This window comes from Schistocerca americana, chromosome 4 (assembly GCF_021461395.2).
Source record: "Schistocerca americana isolate TAMUIC-IGC-003095 chromosome 4, iqSchAmer2.1, whole genome shotgun sequence".
Taxonomy (NCBI): Eukaryota; Metazoa; Arthropoda; class Insecta; order Orthoptera; family Acrididae; genus Schistocerca; species Schistocerca americana.
This window is the reverse complement of record NC_060122.1, coordinates 152,902,802-152,918,394: the sequence shown is the minus strand read 5'-3', so window position 1 is coordinate 152,918,394 and position 15,593 is coordinate 152,902,802. Positions and strand designations below refer to the sequence as shown.

General features: G+C 43.3%; 1 protein-coding gene across 1 annotated transcript in view; it reads left to right on the top strand.

Moving 5' to 3' along the window:
• Positions 1–15,593, top strand: part of LOC124613324 — a 179,763-nt gene that overhangs the window by 124,665 nt on the left and 39,505 nt on the right. The gene's annotated exons all lie outside the window — the stretch shown is intronic.

Here is a 15,593-nt window from a genome sequence, read left to right as displayed (position 1 = left end):
CTGTTTTCTCGATTGATCTGTGTTTAGTTTTTCAAGGCCTGTCCACTGTGCCAACTTATAACTAAATCTGAGGGGGGTGCGATGGGGAGGTTCCCTTGTTAGTAGCATGAATACTGAAACATGCCGTGCGGATGCCATGAAGGCCAATATTTCACACGCTAATATCTGTCCAACAGATTAAGTCAAAACCTCTGAAATTTTGCCAAGCAGTCCTCAACAACAACTGCTATCGACTCAGCTCACCAATAACTAAAACATTAAGTAATTCTTCATCTTACACTTTTTTTTTTTCGTGACACTAGTAACATGACCATCCGTGTTCAAAGCTAGTGAGCGACTCCCGTCTCCCAGCCTCACTCCCAGTATAACCATCAGGTAACGAGCGGGAAACCGTCTCAATTGTGATTGGCTGACCATACTCACTGCCAATCAGAATACTTGTTCGTGATCACACTCGCGCCAAAACTGGTCTGCAACCAATCCTTATACACAGACGCATTTCCGCCAATCTGACATACAAATATTATAGTAATGTTTAATAAACGAAAACGAAAAGACAATAATCCTGGAAATATTCTTTAGATACAGATTTTACTCCAGCTGACTTTCTGGCTGCTCTGTTACAATAGCAATCACACCTAGACATACATCATCAGCAAAGTGGGAAAAGCCGGCCGAAGTGGCCGAGCGGTTCTGGGCGCTACTGTCTGGAACCGCGCGAACGCTACGGTCGCAGGTTCGAATCCTGCCTCGGGCATGGATGTGTGTGATGTTCTTAGGTTAGTTAGGTTTAAGTAGTTCTAAGTTCTAGGGGACTGATGACCACAGCAGTTAAGTCCCATAGTGCTCAGAGCCATTTGAACCATTTGAAAGTGGGTAAATCCCCTAGGATCATTTTCCCACGACAGGCTTGTGTAATATATGCGATTGCAGTCTTTCTCGGCGTATTCCACTGATGAATTCTTCTCATGTAATCAGCCGAGTGGTGGCGTCGTCTTGTCGCAACGTTTCAATGAGTTTCGTACCCATCATCTTCTGGCGTCAGATGATGTAAAAGCAGCGTTGGTAAAAAAATACCACCTAATATTTACAATTACTGAGTCCGCGCAACTCTAGTTATGAAAGAAAGTTCTGTAGAAATACTGCCAGGCGTCAGAAGATGTTGGGTACGAAACTCATTGAAACGTTGCGACAAGACGACGCCACCACGACTCGGCTGATAACCCGAGAAGAATTCATCAGGCTTGTGTAACTCATGCACGGTACTTGAGACAGTATATAAGGCAGTATTGAAATTTGACGCATGTTCTATATACACACTCTCATTTGAGCAGGCTCACAAAACACATAATGAAATAAATATTGATTTTAATAGTTCTTTGTGAAGTTATTCTAGATTTCATACTATGCAAATTGTAAGGTATTTGAAATTTTTAAATTAAATTTCAGTTAAATAATTCTATACCCTGATACTTCAGGTGAGTATTTCAACTGACAATCAAAAACAAGTCATAAATGACCCTAGGTGAATTTCCTTTCTTAAGCGTAGTTTTTCTAACTTTAAATTAACTTTTCTGTCTCCGAAAACATGCCCGCTAAAAAGCTGAGATTTTCACACCATTTTTGTATTAATAACAAAGTGCAGTATACAAATTTTGAAAGCGGTTACACAAAAACTACTATCCTTTATTTAGATTCTTATGGGTGGTGAATTTACGCGTTCAGTAAGAGACGTTGAATAGCTTTCCCACGGCAAGCAGTGACAAGGTAGGCCGCTAGATGTCAGCCCCCGAAGTTACATATAGCAAGCTATCCTAAAACAAACGTTCGCTCTGAACAACTCGCGACGCTACAATTTGTTCGTATCGGTATGACAGTCCACCATGTCACAAAGCAGCATCTCCGAGTCAACGGTTTGTGGAGAGTAAGATCCCTGAAATGGAGTGACCTGCCCAGAGTCCCAACCTGAACCCAGTGGAACATCCTTGGAATGAGTTAGCAGGTAGACCTCGCTCCTGACCCCAGCGTCAAACATCAGTGTCTTCTCTGGCTTCTGCTCTCTGAAGAGAGGAATGGGGTACAGTTCCTCCAGTTCAGACACCTCACTGAAAGTAACCCCAGCCGAGGTGTAGCGTCATAAAAGCGGAGGACTCAGACACACCATATTAATATCCACTGGTTGGTATCCAGGTAATTTGTACAGGTAATGTACCTCCGACAAGTTTGTATTTCAGTCCAACTCATACACGCTGTCTCAGTAGACCCTCACTATTTCACCTAATGTAATTTAGGTTACTCAGTACAAACGGCTCGTTGACACGAGCAGGTCTTTAGAACAGCCGATGACCATCTGTAGATCTTTCAGTCTGACAGGCCGCGGTTTTTAATCCACTTCATTCATTTCCATGCACGTTACAGTCGCCAATCTCATGACTAAAAATTCATCGTGAAAGATGTCCGCAGTGATGAAGGTTGGGTAGTAACTTGGAGGATATGTTGTAAGAGGTATGCGATTCTATACTTTTTTTAAAAAAAAAGTATAGCGATTCTATATCGCAGGCAGCGCATACCTCTTACATAAAAAAAAAGTATAGCGATTCTATATCGCAGGCAGCGCATACCTCTTACAATGTTTAAGAACAAGCCAAATTAATTGATTTCAACAGTAGTTTTCTCCTTAATCTAATGGGAAGAATAGGATTGTACAAGATAATAAAATATAGTTTAACCGTGACAAAGGTATGAAGAAAGAATCACAAAAATTCGGCAGTGTACGTTAATAGCTAGAGTGAAATGTTCATCTAACAATACGACATTGTACAGCGTGGAACTGCTGTAAGTGCAGATATTTTTATATATGGCACCTTAACATTTACATACATCACTGTGTTGGTATTTTTTTTTCTCTGCGTCCAACGGTCTTCCCACAAACATGTCACAAACTGTACAGCCTTAAGTTTTCTGCACAGTTGTAGCTGCACCACTAAGCGGAATACGCTTGTCAATATATACCAACCATTTTGCATCCGCACATCCACCCTTTAGCGCCTGACCTGCTGCCGAGAGATAAATAAGCGTAAGGGCTTGGTCTTGCGCAACCTAAAAACGTATGACTTGTAATGGCTATAATGACCGCCCGGTTGGCCGTGCGGTCTAACGCACGGCTTTGCTGTTTTGGGAGGAGCGCCTGGTCCCCGACAAGAATCCGCCCGGCGGACTTGTGTCGAGGTCCGGTGAGCCGGTCAGTCCGTGGACGGTTTTTAGGCGGTTTTCCGTCTGCCTCGGAGAATGCGGGCTGGTTCCCCTTGTTCCGCCTCAGCTACACTATGTCGGCGATTGCTGCGCGAACAAGTTCTCCACGTACGCGTACACCACCATTACTGTACCACGCAAACATAGAGGTTACACTCGTCTGGTGTGAGACGTTCCCTGAGGGATCCACCGGGGGCCGAACCGCACAATAACCCTGGGTTCGGTGTGGGGCGGAGGAGGGGTGAAGTGGACTGCGGTAGTCGTCGTGGGGTTGTGGACCACTGCGCTGCGGCAGGGACGGAGCCTTTCCGTCGTTTCTAGGTCCCCGGTTAACATTCAGTACAATACAATACAATATATATAGTCATTAGTCTGCAAATATAATAAATACTGATACAGTGTTGTTCAGTACACCATACTCAGTCACCAACAGAAATATCTACACTTACACCCGTTACACCCTATATACGCTGTCTGCATTAAATTTTGGTAATCCCCTTAGAAAAGTTCACTGGCCGCTTTGGAGCGCTGCAGATGGTATAGATCTGGTACCAGATGGTCGTGTGATCGTCCATGGTCGACGTAAGATCAGTAAGACTGGTCGATCTGGAAACGTGGCAGAGTGGTAGAAAGGAGCTACATGTAAAGACGTGTCATGATCATACCGTGAGTGAAGTTGCCCACTTTGTTGGTGAATCAGTGTGTAAGGTGGCAAGATTTGGCCACTGTACATGAGCTGAAGGCTGTTGGCTGACAGCTTCATGACGCATAGAATGGGAAGTATTCCGTTTGTAATGCGGGCGGTGACTGGCCGTAAGGGGAGTTCACGCTAACGAGGCGTTATTTGTTCTAAACTAAATTGTTTACTCCGAGGGTACTCTCTGTCCGGTGTCGGTACGATACATATCGCTGGATAGCGTTTAGAGACATTGCTGGCGAAGCGCGCGTGAATAGTTTCACCACTTCATTGGAAAGTGCTGATTTCGCTTCCAGGAACAGCATCATTCGTCTGTCTGCGAGCAGAGACACGAACCTGTGCTTCTTTGTGGAGGCTGAGGCATTACGTAGCGCTTCTTCATGACCGCGCACTTGAGCCAAGTCCCTACTCCGGGCTTAAGAGCAAGCAGAATTTTTATTCGTGTCCGGCAGTGTTCAGAAGCAGCTTCGACACTAGGACTTAGGGGACACTGTTGCACGTCTTCTGTGTAGTCAGAAATATCCGTTACTCAACGCACTTCGTCTCCGCGACCGCCGGCAGCAGTGAGCAGGTCACCGTTGCAGAACTGCTCTTCACAGCACTGAATTCGGTGATATACACACCACGGCTCGGCAGACGGTGAATCTTTAACAGGAAATGTGTTAAGTTCCATTTACTTGAGCACAGAGCCCTTTACTATCAGTGCCAGTTAGGTTGAAGGCTTTCTTAAGTTCGACGCTAATCAATGTCAGTCACTTAGTGTTTCGGTCGTATAAACGGGGGCGCGATTTCAAGTCACCACATAGTCGTTTTTGCCAATCTCAAATTTAGATTAATGAGTAGGGGTTAACGTTCATTTTGGTTGTGTTTCTTTGAGAGTTGTTTTTATAATAAACAAATTATCAGTATCCAGTTGCTCTACTCTTCTTAGGAATAAACTCCAAGTACCGATCGTGACCAAGCTAAAGTGGAGTATTGTCATAACTTTGGGAATTAACTTACACATTACTCCCTGTTGCAGAATGCCAATGGCAGGCGTAATTTAATTTACTTTTTAGGCGTGACCACTCCACTGACAATATGACACTGACTCCCGTCACACATGTCACGCAGTTAGAGAGGGTACTGTTGGAAATGCATAGTGTTCGACGGCTGTGTAAGGAGTGATGTACTTTTCGCTGCTATGTAAAACACCTTAAGAACACTGGCCATAAAAATATCCTAACGGATTGGGACCAGAAACAAGTGTCATGTTTGGTCAGTGACAGTTTCAAGCCGACAGATATTGCTGTCACTTGCAGCTTTTGCTCGTTAATATACTCCAGAATAAGTTTTCAGCTTTTCAAAACTTTTCTTAATATTTGTGCCAGTGAAGCTTGATGTAACTTTTAGGTTCTGACATTTCTGTTGTGAGAATGTCTACGTAGTGCAACAGCATTCTCAGCAGTAGCTGTAAGTAACCACTGGATATACCACATATGAAGCTTCTATGTTTAAAGTACCTACGTTCTTAGTGCATTTGACAATCCCTGTGAAGAATGCGCGTCTAACCCACCAAACGAAAATATTATGTTAGTGTATAAACTGTTTGTATAATTTCAGTGTTCAGATTTTCAACGCAAAACACTTTACAGCCATCGAACTAAAAATTTCAGAAAATATTTCGAACCAGTTATTGTTTTACTGAATTCAATGCGAACAGACAGTCACTGTTATGTAAGTACACACAAGATCCTAATAATCACGTGGCTTACCTATGCGACGAGGCATAAACTTGCAGTTGCTGTGCAATTCCTTTTCTGTGGAACACGCTGAAAGATATAACGCTGCTTTTGCCTTTACTTAAATCCAACTTGCATAGTGTGTTTGAGCGCCAGCACATCACAAGTTAACAGTGAGATCTCACAGCCTATGATGCGAATCCGAATTGTTACGTTTTAAAACTTTTAAATAGCAAGTCGATTGTGGAGGCTCAACGTTGAATAATCTGAAAACTAATTGCACTCCAATTTTGTATTCATTAGCAGAAGTTAGAAGATATGGACATACCTAAATCTTTGGAAACTGCTGCTAACAAATAGTTGAAATTTTAACGAAGCAGTGAGATCACCAAGTTAACTCTTTAGACAAATCTTGCATGAAAATTAATGCCTTAAACAAAATTTATATTCAGTGCTTTAAAAGAAAAAGAAGTAAAGAGTGATGAGATTCTTTCCTGAGTTCATGTATATTCTCCATTCCTTGAAACAACAGTACCAAACAGTCAACGCATTCGGGAGGACGACGGTTTAATCCCGTCTCCGGCCATCCTGATTTAGGTTTTCCGTGATTTCCCTAAAATCGTTTCAGGCAAATGCCGGGATGGTTCCTTTGAAAGGGCACGGCCGATTTCCTTCCCAATCCTTCCCTAGCCCGAGCTTGCGCTCCGTCTCTAATGACCTCGTTGTCGACGGGACGTTAAACACTAACCACCAAACAGTCAAACAATGCAAATTATAAACTTCACCAACCGAACTGAAAAACTTCACTAAAAGCGACAACCTACTTTTGCAATGCTGGCGCACGCTGTAAATTACCTTCTTTAATATATACCAATCTGCAGCAACAGCTTTCAGAAATCAGGCCTCCACACCAGCTACAATCACAAACCCCAGGCAACGCTCGACAACGAAGTGCTTGCGGACTGACTACTTGACAGCAACATAAACTTGGGAATCCAGGGAGTCTCCTTTGCACTTGCACTTAGGAGAAGTGTTTACTGTAGAAAATATTACAAAAAACTGCCACTTTTCATAATACAACCACCTCTCACAGTGAATGCGTCCATCTTAACCAGTATCCGAGCTAGCGTTGCGAAGGGAACTACCTGTAATGTAAATTTGCAGCCAGGTGCTCCGCAGAAGGCCATTGCTCGCAGCACGTCTTCAGCAAGCCAAACAGGAAATAAACTGGGCCACAGCTCATACAAACAAATTATTACTTCAGAAAAGTTGAAGAGTTATTTAAGAGAGACATCTTCAAAAATTGAACAGATAATAACGCGTTCCGCGAGACCGCTACGGTCGCAGGTTCGAATCTTGCCTCGGGCATGGATGTTGGTGATGTCCTTAGGTTAGTTAGGTTTAACTAGTTCTAAGTTCTAGGGGACTAATGACCTCAGCAGTTGAGTCCCATAGTGCTCAGAGCCATTTGAACCATTAATAACGCGTTGTTCCACCTCTGACCATTATGCAAGAAGATGTCAGATTTGTTGGATGGCCTCTTGAGGACATCGCTAGTCATCGGGGCTCATTTCGAAGTGGGACTCATCACTGAAGATAATTCTTCTCTAGTCAGTGAGATGCCAGGCCGAAGACGTCACTGGAGACGCCCCGGAAAGCTGTTGGAGAAGAATCTAACTGTCACCCGCAATACGGCTCGACAACCAGGAGTGATGATATGGGGTGCCTTTCTTTTCATATCAGGACCTCTCTGATTTTCATCCACCTGATCCTTCCATGTCAGCGGTACGCCGATAATATTCCTCGCCCCGTTTTGTAGCCCTTCATGGCAAGCCGTATTGGGATCACATTTCAGCAACATAATGCCCGCCCGCACATGGTGAGAGTTTCTACTGCTTGTCTTCTTGCTTGGCAAACCCCATCTTGGCCATCAAAGTCGTTGGATTTCTCCCAGAATGAGAACGTTTGGAGGATTATAAGCTGGGCCGCCCAACCACCTCGGAATTTGGCAGACGTAACGCGCCAATTGGACAGAATTTTACACGATATCCCTCAGGAGGGCATACAGCAAACCTGTCAATCAATGCCAAGTCGAATAACTGCTTGCATAAGAGCCGGAGGTGGGCCAATGCGGTATTTACTTGCTCAGTTTGTGAAGCTCCCTCTCTTGAATAAATCATCCAATTTTTTTCTGAAATTGCAATCATTTGTTTGTCTGTACATGTAAAGCACATCTGCTGATTTCCGTCCTATTCGAATAGTTCTTTCATGGCGCGACTTTATAATTGTTGTTGTTTTTCTTTACGCTTCTTAGAGAGTGTACATTCAAAGACACTAATAGTAGATTCACAGACGATAGTTTTAATGAAGTTAAACATTTAGTACAGATGGAAAATATGCGTAGTAATAAAATGATTTGACATGACAATGAGCTTCCTCACAAAAGTACTGTGGTAATGGCACTACCAAAGCAGCGTAGCGTCAATCATGCTATTCGCATACACTGTGAAAAAAAAGTAACAATCATTCGAAACTTCGTAATTGAACTTCGTAATTGTCTCCCACTGTGACGCATTAGATTGAAATTGGGCTCCAAAGTGCCTACAGCGTTCCTCTGTAATGGTACAGATGCGTGGCGGCGGGTGGAGTCGCGCTCGTGCATAGCGGCGCTTCGAACAGCAAGGTGTCAACGAAGCCCGCCAGGTTAGCTGTGCGGTCTAATTCACGGCTTTCCGGATTGGGAAGGAGCGCCTGGTCACCGGCACGACTCCGCCAGTCTGTGGATGGTTTTTAGGCGGTTTTCCATCTGCCGCGGCGAATGCGGGCTGGTTCTCCGTTTCCGTCTCAGCTACTCTGTGTCGGCGATTGCTGCCCTAACAAGTTCTCCACACACGCATACACCACCATTACACTGTAACCTCCCCACAAAATTTATAATAAATACTATGGATAATGATTCTGATTTTAGTGTAACCTCAAAACAAAATTCTTTTCACAATAACCTCCACACAAAATTCATTTAAATTTAATCTACCCACAAAATTCTTTCTGATTTAATCTAAGCTCAAAATTCATTCACATTTAGCGTGACCTCATAACAGAAAAATTCCTAAACCCCTCAACAGTAAAAATTATAATTATGTCGTTCACATTCATTGTAACGTCCCAATAAAAATAAATTCAGTAACCTGGTAATAAAACAATGTAAGTAACCTCTCAATTAAATTGTCGCTCACTTATGACCTTTTCAATAATTCTGGACTACAGCAGTGCTGCGTCATGGCCCTGAAAGATCATTCTGATTAAAAAAAGGAAAAATTCTTACCTCAATGAAGTCGCCGGATATATCTGCTCTTACAATAAATTTTTCCGGCACAGCTCTGTGCAGTGCTGGCCGACCTATCTGTCATTTATGAAAGGGAGCAACTGATTTTTCTATTGCAATAATCGGGATGATCATGGATGGGAGAAATTAGTAAATTCTTTAAATTGAAATGAATGGTTGTTAAAAGTTACTTTTTATGAGGAAGATTATTATTACGAGAGTGTTAAAACATTTACATGCGACTTGAGATAACATTACTACATATGCGCGAGGCTGCTTTTACCTTATACAATAATACTCAGGCTCCGGCATCGCTGCACCGCGACCGGGCCAGCCAACACGATACACCATACCACACCAGAGCAGACTCCAGACTACAGCTACACAGTTCCTACTGCAGTCAACACTGCTCTCTGGTCAGAGACCTTGCATATCGTAGGCACCGCATGAGCAATACATCGAAATTACATCTGCTCGGACCTCTTACAACTCTACCACGCAAACATAGGGGTTACACTCGTCTGGTGTGTGGCGTTCCCTGGGTTGGGGGGGGGGGGGGGGGGGGGGGGAGGGAGGGTCCACCTGGGGTCGAACCGCACAATAAACCTGAAAGAATGGTTTGGTGTGGGGCGGCGGAAGGGTGAAGTGGACTGCGGTAGTCGTCGTGGGATTGTGGACCACTCCAGCTGCGACGGAGACGGAACCTCACCGTAGTTTCTAAGCCCCCGTTTACATACAATACAATACAATACAATACAACACAATACATAGTGTCGACAAGTGTGGAAAAAAAAGGCGACAGCTCAGAAGTTCATGTGACGTGTAAGTTGGATTAACGATGGTACATTGGCTCCAAATTACATCAAAATTCTGCCCGGCTCCTCGTGGTCGTGTCACAAGATGGGAAGTTCGTCTCACCCATCTTACCCGCATTTCACCCCTTCTTTTGACTACTCTGCGTTGAAGGTCAGAACCGCGACGGCTAAAGTTGAAATCATGCGTTTTTTCTAATAGGTGGCCGAGGAAAGCTTTTCAGACGCGCCGCGGCTCAGAATCGACACGAATGGTCCTCGATATCCAGCCAGTGGGGTTACTTGCCCTCAGGCTCTAGAGCAGCCGCAAGGCTCCCCTCATCTGGATCGGTATCGAAATCTCTGACAAGTCTGTTTTTAACGTGCATGGGTGGTACGGAAGCTCTTGCCAAACTATGGGGTCTTAGTGGGATCTTTGGCGTTTTGCTCACGCTCATGTGAAAGTTGCTCCTCTTTGAGGACAGCACAGGAAAGTGCAAAACAGGAGGCCAGCAAAAGTATTAACGTCGTTTGCTGCTTCAAATCAAGTTCATATTTTCTCCGATGATTTTGAACGGTCCCTAATGGTTCTGTCTTGTATGTTGTTGTTGTGCCCTTCAGTCCTGAGACTGGTTTGATGCAGCTCTCCATGCTACTCTACCCTGTGCAAGCTTCTTCATCTCCCAGCACCTACTGCAACCCCACATCTTTCTGAATCTGCTTAGTGTATTCATCCCTTGGTCTCCCTCTACGATTTTTACCCTCCACGCTGCCCTCCAATACTAAATTGGTGATCCCTTGATGCCTCATAACATCTCCTACCAACCGATCCCTTCTTCTAGTCAAGTTGTGCCAGAAACTCCTCTTCTCCCCAATTCTATTCAATACCTCCTCATTAGTTATGTGATCTACATATCTAATCTTCAGCATTCTTCTGTAGCAACACATTTCGAAAGGTTCTATTCTCTTCTTGTCCAAACTATTTATCGTCCATGTTTCACTTCCATACATGGCTACACTCCATACAAATACTTTCAGAAACGTCTTCCTGACACTTACTCGATGTTACCAAATTTCTCTTCTTCAGAAACGCTTTCCTTGATATTGCCAGTCAACATTTTACATCCTCTCTACTTCGACCATCATCAGTTATTTTGCTCCCCAAATAGCAAAACTCCTTTACCACTTTAAGTGTCTCATTTCTTAATCGAATTCCCTCAGCATCACCCGATTTAATTTGACTACATTCCATTATCCTCGTTTTGCTTTTGTTGATGTTCATCTTATATCCTCCTTTCAAGGCACTGTCCGTTCCGTTCAACTGCTCTACCAAGTCCTTTGCTGTCTCGGACAGAATTACAATGTCATCGGCGAACCTCAAAGTTTTTATTTCTTCCCCGTGGTTTTTCATACCTACTCCGAATTGTTCTTTTGTTTCCTTTACTACCTGCTCAATATACAGATTGAATAACGTAGGGGAGAGGCTACAACCCTGTCTCGCTCCCTTCCCAACCACTGCTTCACTTTCACGTTCCTCGACTCTCATAACTGTCATCTGGTTTCTGTACAAATCGTAAATAGCCTTTCGCTCCCTCTCTTTCACCCGTGCCACCTTCAGAATTTGAGAGACTGTCATGTGTAGCAAAGCAAAATTGTGGTTCGTACTACAGTCGGAAGGGGTCAAATAACATTCAATGGTATTGCAGCCCCATGATGACCTTACAGTAGGGTTGATTCCTTTGGGGTGTGTCAGCAGCGTTGAACGTTGCCAGGAACGCCATGTTGCTCAGCCCACTGCGAACTGCGTTTTTCGAACCGCTAAATGTGTGGGAATCAACGCCCGTGCGAAAGGGGTTGTTTCATCGACACCCTTGACGCCACATGCCATTCTCTGAGCACTTCTTCTGTCGATTCTAAGCGGCAATATTTGAAATGTTTTCCTTGTCCTCCCATAGGAGAGAGGGGTCAACAGAAGGGTAGAAACGTAGCTATGGCTTGATGTGATGATCTTCCCATCCACGATGGCATTGGGCAGAGTTGTGGTAAAATTTGGTGTCAGTATGACATCCACAAACGGCTTTACACTTCGCTGAACTTCTGAGCTGTGCCGTTTTCTCGGCATGTGTCGGCACCTTGCTGTTTAAATCGATGCCGAGCCTGGAGCTCGCCACGCTTTTTCGTCGTTACAAAGAAAGTTTTAGCCAAATTTTAAACATGTATGTTGCAATGGGAGACATTTACAGGGTTTCGAATAAGCGATACGGATTTCATTTTTTTGCGCAGTGTAATTGTCTTCCGAGACCCACCTATCAGTGTTGTGGTTGGCAGGAGAGCCAACACCGTGTCATTAAAGGAGGCCGAAATGCACGCGTTTTAGCTCACGCAGGCTGACGTGAGGTCTGGAACAGGACAAGGAAATTAGAATTTAGAAAAACGGACGTAGCTGGTGGAATACTTAACTTTAATCCATTAATGATGAACGTCGCTCTTGACGGTACACGATTCGCAATATCAATAGTAACTGAATATGGCGTCTTGCTAGGTCGTAGCAAATGACGTAGCTGAAGGCTATGCTAAACTATCGTCTAAGCAAATGACAGCGTATTTTGTCAGTGACCAATCGCTAGCGAAGTCGGTTGTACAACTGGGGCGAGAGCCAGGAAGTCTCTCTAGACCTGCCGTGTGGCGGCGCTCGGTCTGCAATCACTGATAGTGGCGACACGCGGGTCCGACGTGTTCTACCGGACCGCGGCCGATTTAAAGGCTACCACCTAGCAAGTGTGGTGTCTGGCGGTGACACCACAATCAGTACGTCTAAAAAAATGCGAGGCTTATAAATGCTTTGAGTATAGTGAATATGTTGCGGCAGACCTTCCAGAATTGAACCACACGACTGGAGCCTACTCTTTGGAAAATGTTTAACTAAGGTCTCTGACCGAAGTACACTGTCCCACAGCCCAGCTGGAAGCTTTCCGTCTTGTCTTCATATTTCAGTGGACATTCAAAATCGTCACGTCAGTGTTTCAATCGATTACAAAAACAGACTTGGCGATGACTTTTTGGGACGGGTTGAGCGAGGCATGAACCATTTGTTTTAAGGTACTTTCCACTTTCCAAGTATTGGTTGGCACACCGGAAAGGGAACGGAATGGCAATCCGAGGATTGTGGGGCCTAATCCCTACGAGGAGGCGTTCCTTTATTTAGTTTTCTATTTTTTTTTTGTTATTTATACTACAAATGAACCGAAATAATTCTCAGTATATTGGTTTTATTAATATTTTCATAAAAGGCTTGAAAAAGAAATGGAAATGGTAATTTGGGATTGCAAATAAATTTCCAGAAAGGGGGTATAAGGCGTCCACGAGAACTTCGTATATAAAATTAGATACCTTTATTATTTTACAGTTGATAATTTACACTTGCTGAGGTGATATTCACCGCAAAAACGGGGAAAGCAGTAATTTTCTTGGTATCTTGCACAAGTTAAGAAGGCTGAATTTTTACAATTACATGGTGGTTTTAAAGTTTCTATAGAAAACAGAATTGGAGTGTATTCGAAAAGGTTCTCTCTCATCATAGGTGTGGCAGCAAACCACAAGGTACACATAATTTCATCAAATATTGGCATTGTAATAAATATGGATGCAGTCTTTTAGTACGTGATTGCTTTTTCTCTGTCGATGGAATAATAACAGTTATCAAGCTTTTTGTTAAAATTCTTTACTTGACGTTAAAAACAGACATCGCAGGATTGCACTAGCGAGTGCATTTGTGAGTGTAATCACTTTAATTACTAAATAATGGCAATTCTCCCTCGTCCTGAAAAATCTCGTCCTATAACTGTGGGTTTCATTCACCAAATTTTCCTTTGCCTTTCCTTTTCGGGCCTTTTATGAAAATATTAATAAGTACGATACATTGAGTATTATTTCGATTTATTTGCAGTGAAAGTAAATAAGAAATTGAAAATAAGAAAAGGAAAAGTGTTTCCTTACGGGAACTTGAGCACACGACCCTCGGATTACCATTCTGTACATTTTCCATTGTGCCAACCGCTGCTCGGAAGACATGCTAACATAAAATGCTCCTGCTTCGCCCAATCTGTGGCAAAAAGTTTTTTCTAAACACTTGACAATCTGGAGCTGCCACTTCCGTCTTTTTCATTTCTGGGGCCAAGCCCTGCATATTCCATAACTCCGGACGACGAACAGGTGCGATCCCGTTGTCAGTTACTCGAAATACACTGACGGGCCTAACCCGTACAACTCGCGTAGTGAGACAAACAGTCCAGCTCCAAACACTAGTGCATCAGGTGGCAACACCACGCTGGCTACGGTTCTCGACGAATCAGAACAAAGAACACTTACGATAGATTCGCCCGTATAATGGCGAGCTGGAACTTTGCTCCTTTATAATATTATTTGCTTATTACATGAGAAATCAGATTCTATGAAAACTCGCAAGTTCACTTAATAAAGTAGAGCATCTGTTGCTATCATTTAACTAAATAGTAAAAAAATTGTGCTTAGGGATGTGGAGCAAACACTACAGTTATATATTGGTGCTGTTAACAATGCTGTCGTAGATCGATAACTTAAAATACCACGACTCAGACAGCTGTTTATTTGTAAGAGGAAACAGGTACTACATTACTTTCCCAACTGAGAGCCATATTTTACGTAGCAGCCTTTTTCAAAAATCTTCACTTTTCGCTGCACCTCACCTGGCTCTAAGATAACCGAGATAGTATAGCTTTTTAGGTGCATGATGCTGGTATTTGACTAATATACCTTGAAAATTACGCCTCCAAACACTTGATACGCTAGTTGCATATAACTTCCGCACTGTCTCAGCTATAGTTGCATGTTTGAAATTAAATGAAATGATCGTATGGCATTGTTGGCCGGGAGGCCCCATGCGGGGCGTGTTGCAAGTCCTTTTTTTTTTAGTCGACGTCACTTCGGTGACTTGCGAGTTAATGATGATAAAGAACACACAACACCCAGTCATCACGAGGCAGAGAAAATCCCTGACCCCGCCGGGAATCGAACCCGGGACCCCGTGCGCGGGAAACGAGAACGCTACCGCAAGACGACGAGCTGCGGACAGTTGCATGTTTGATGACGTGGGACTGCTGTTCCAGAGAGTGCATAAATTGAAATACGCGGCACTGCTGTATTTACAGACTATATTCCTCTATACGATATCTTACGCTATGGCTTCCTAGAAAGTTTCAGATCGATGACTAATACAATACAGTTCAAAGTTTATTCATATTAAAGGACAGACTTCTAAATGTTCATAGCTGATATAGATCACATATATTATTTCACCATGACCCACCACTTTGCGTCATTGCACTCGCGAAAACTCAGTTCATCTACGAATAAAAGCGGAGCGCACATTTCTCAGTTTACTCTAAGTTTATCACTGAAGTTCTGCAGTTCACACGAAACAGTGCACAAGTTTATTTAAATATTTTATTCCTGTCACTACGCATGAAAATCAACACGCCAGCCCGGCCGCCATGTCAACAAACAGCATTCAGTTCGTCGCAGCCTTGTCACTCGATTGTTCAATCTCAATAGTCAAAAACAGGCTCTCTTCTAGCCAATATTTTGAAAAGTAGTTGAAACATATAATATTCTTGTAACGTTTGAATTTACCAGCATTTAGTATTAAGAATAATGAATAAAACAAAATAACAAAGGAAAAATAATATTTATGTAGGCTCCTTCGAGCTACATCTTCACATAGTGAAGTATACACTGCGTCCAACTTCGTAAAACTGCCGTTTTTGAACTAG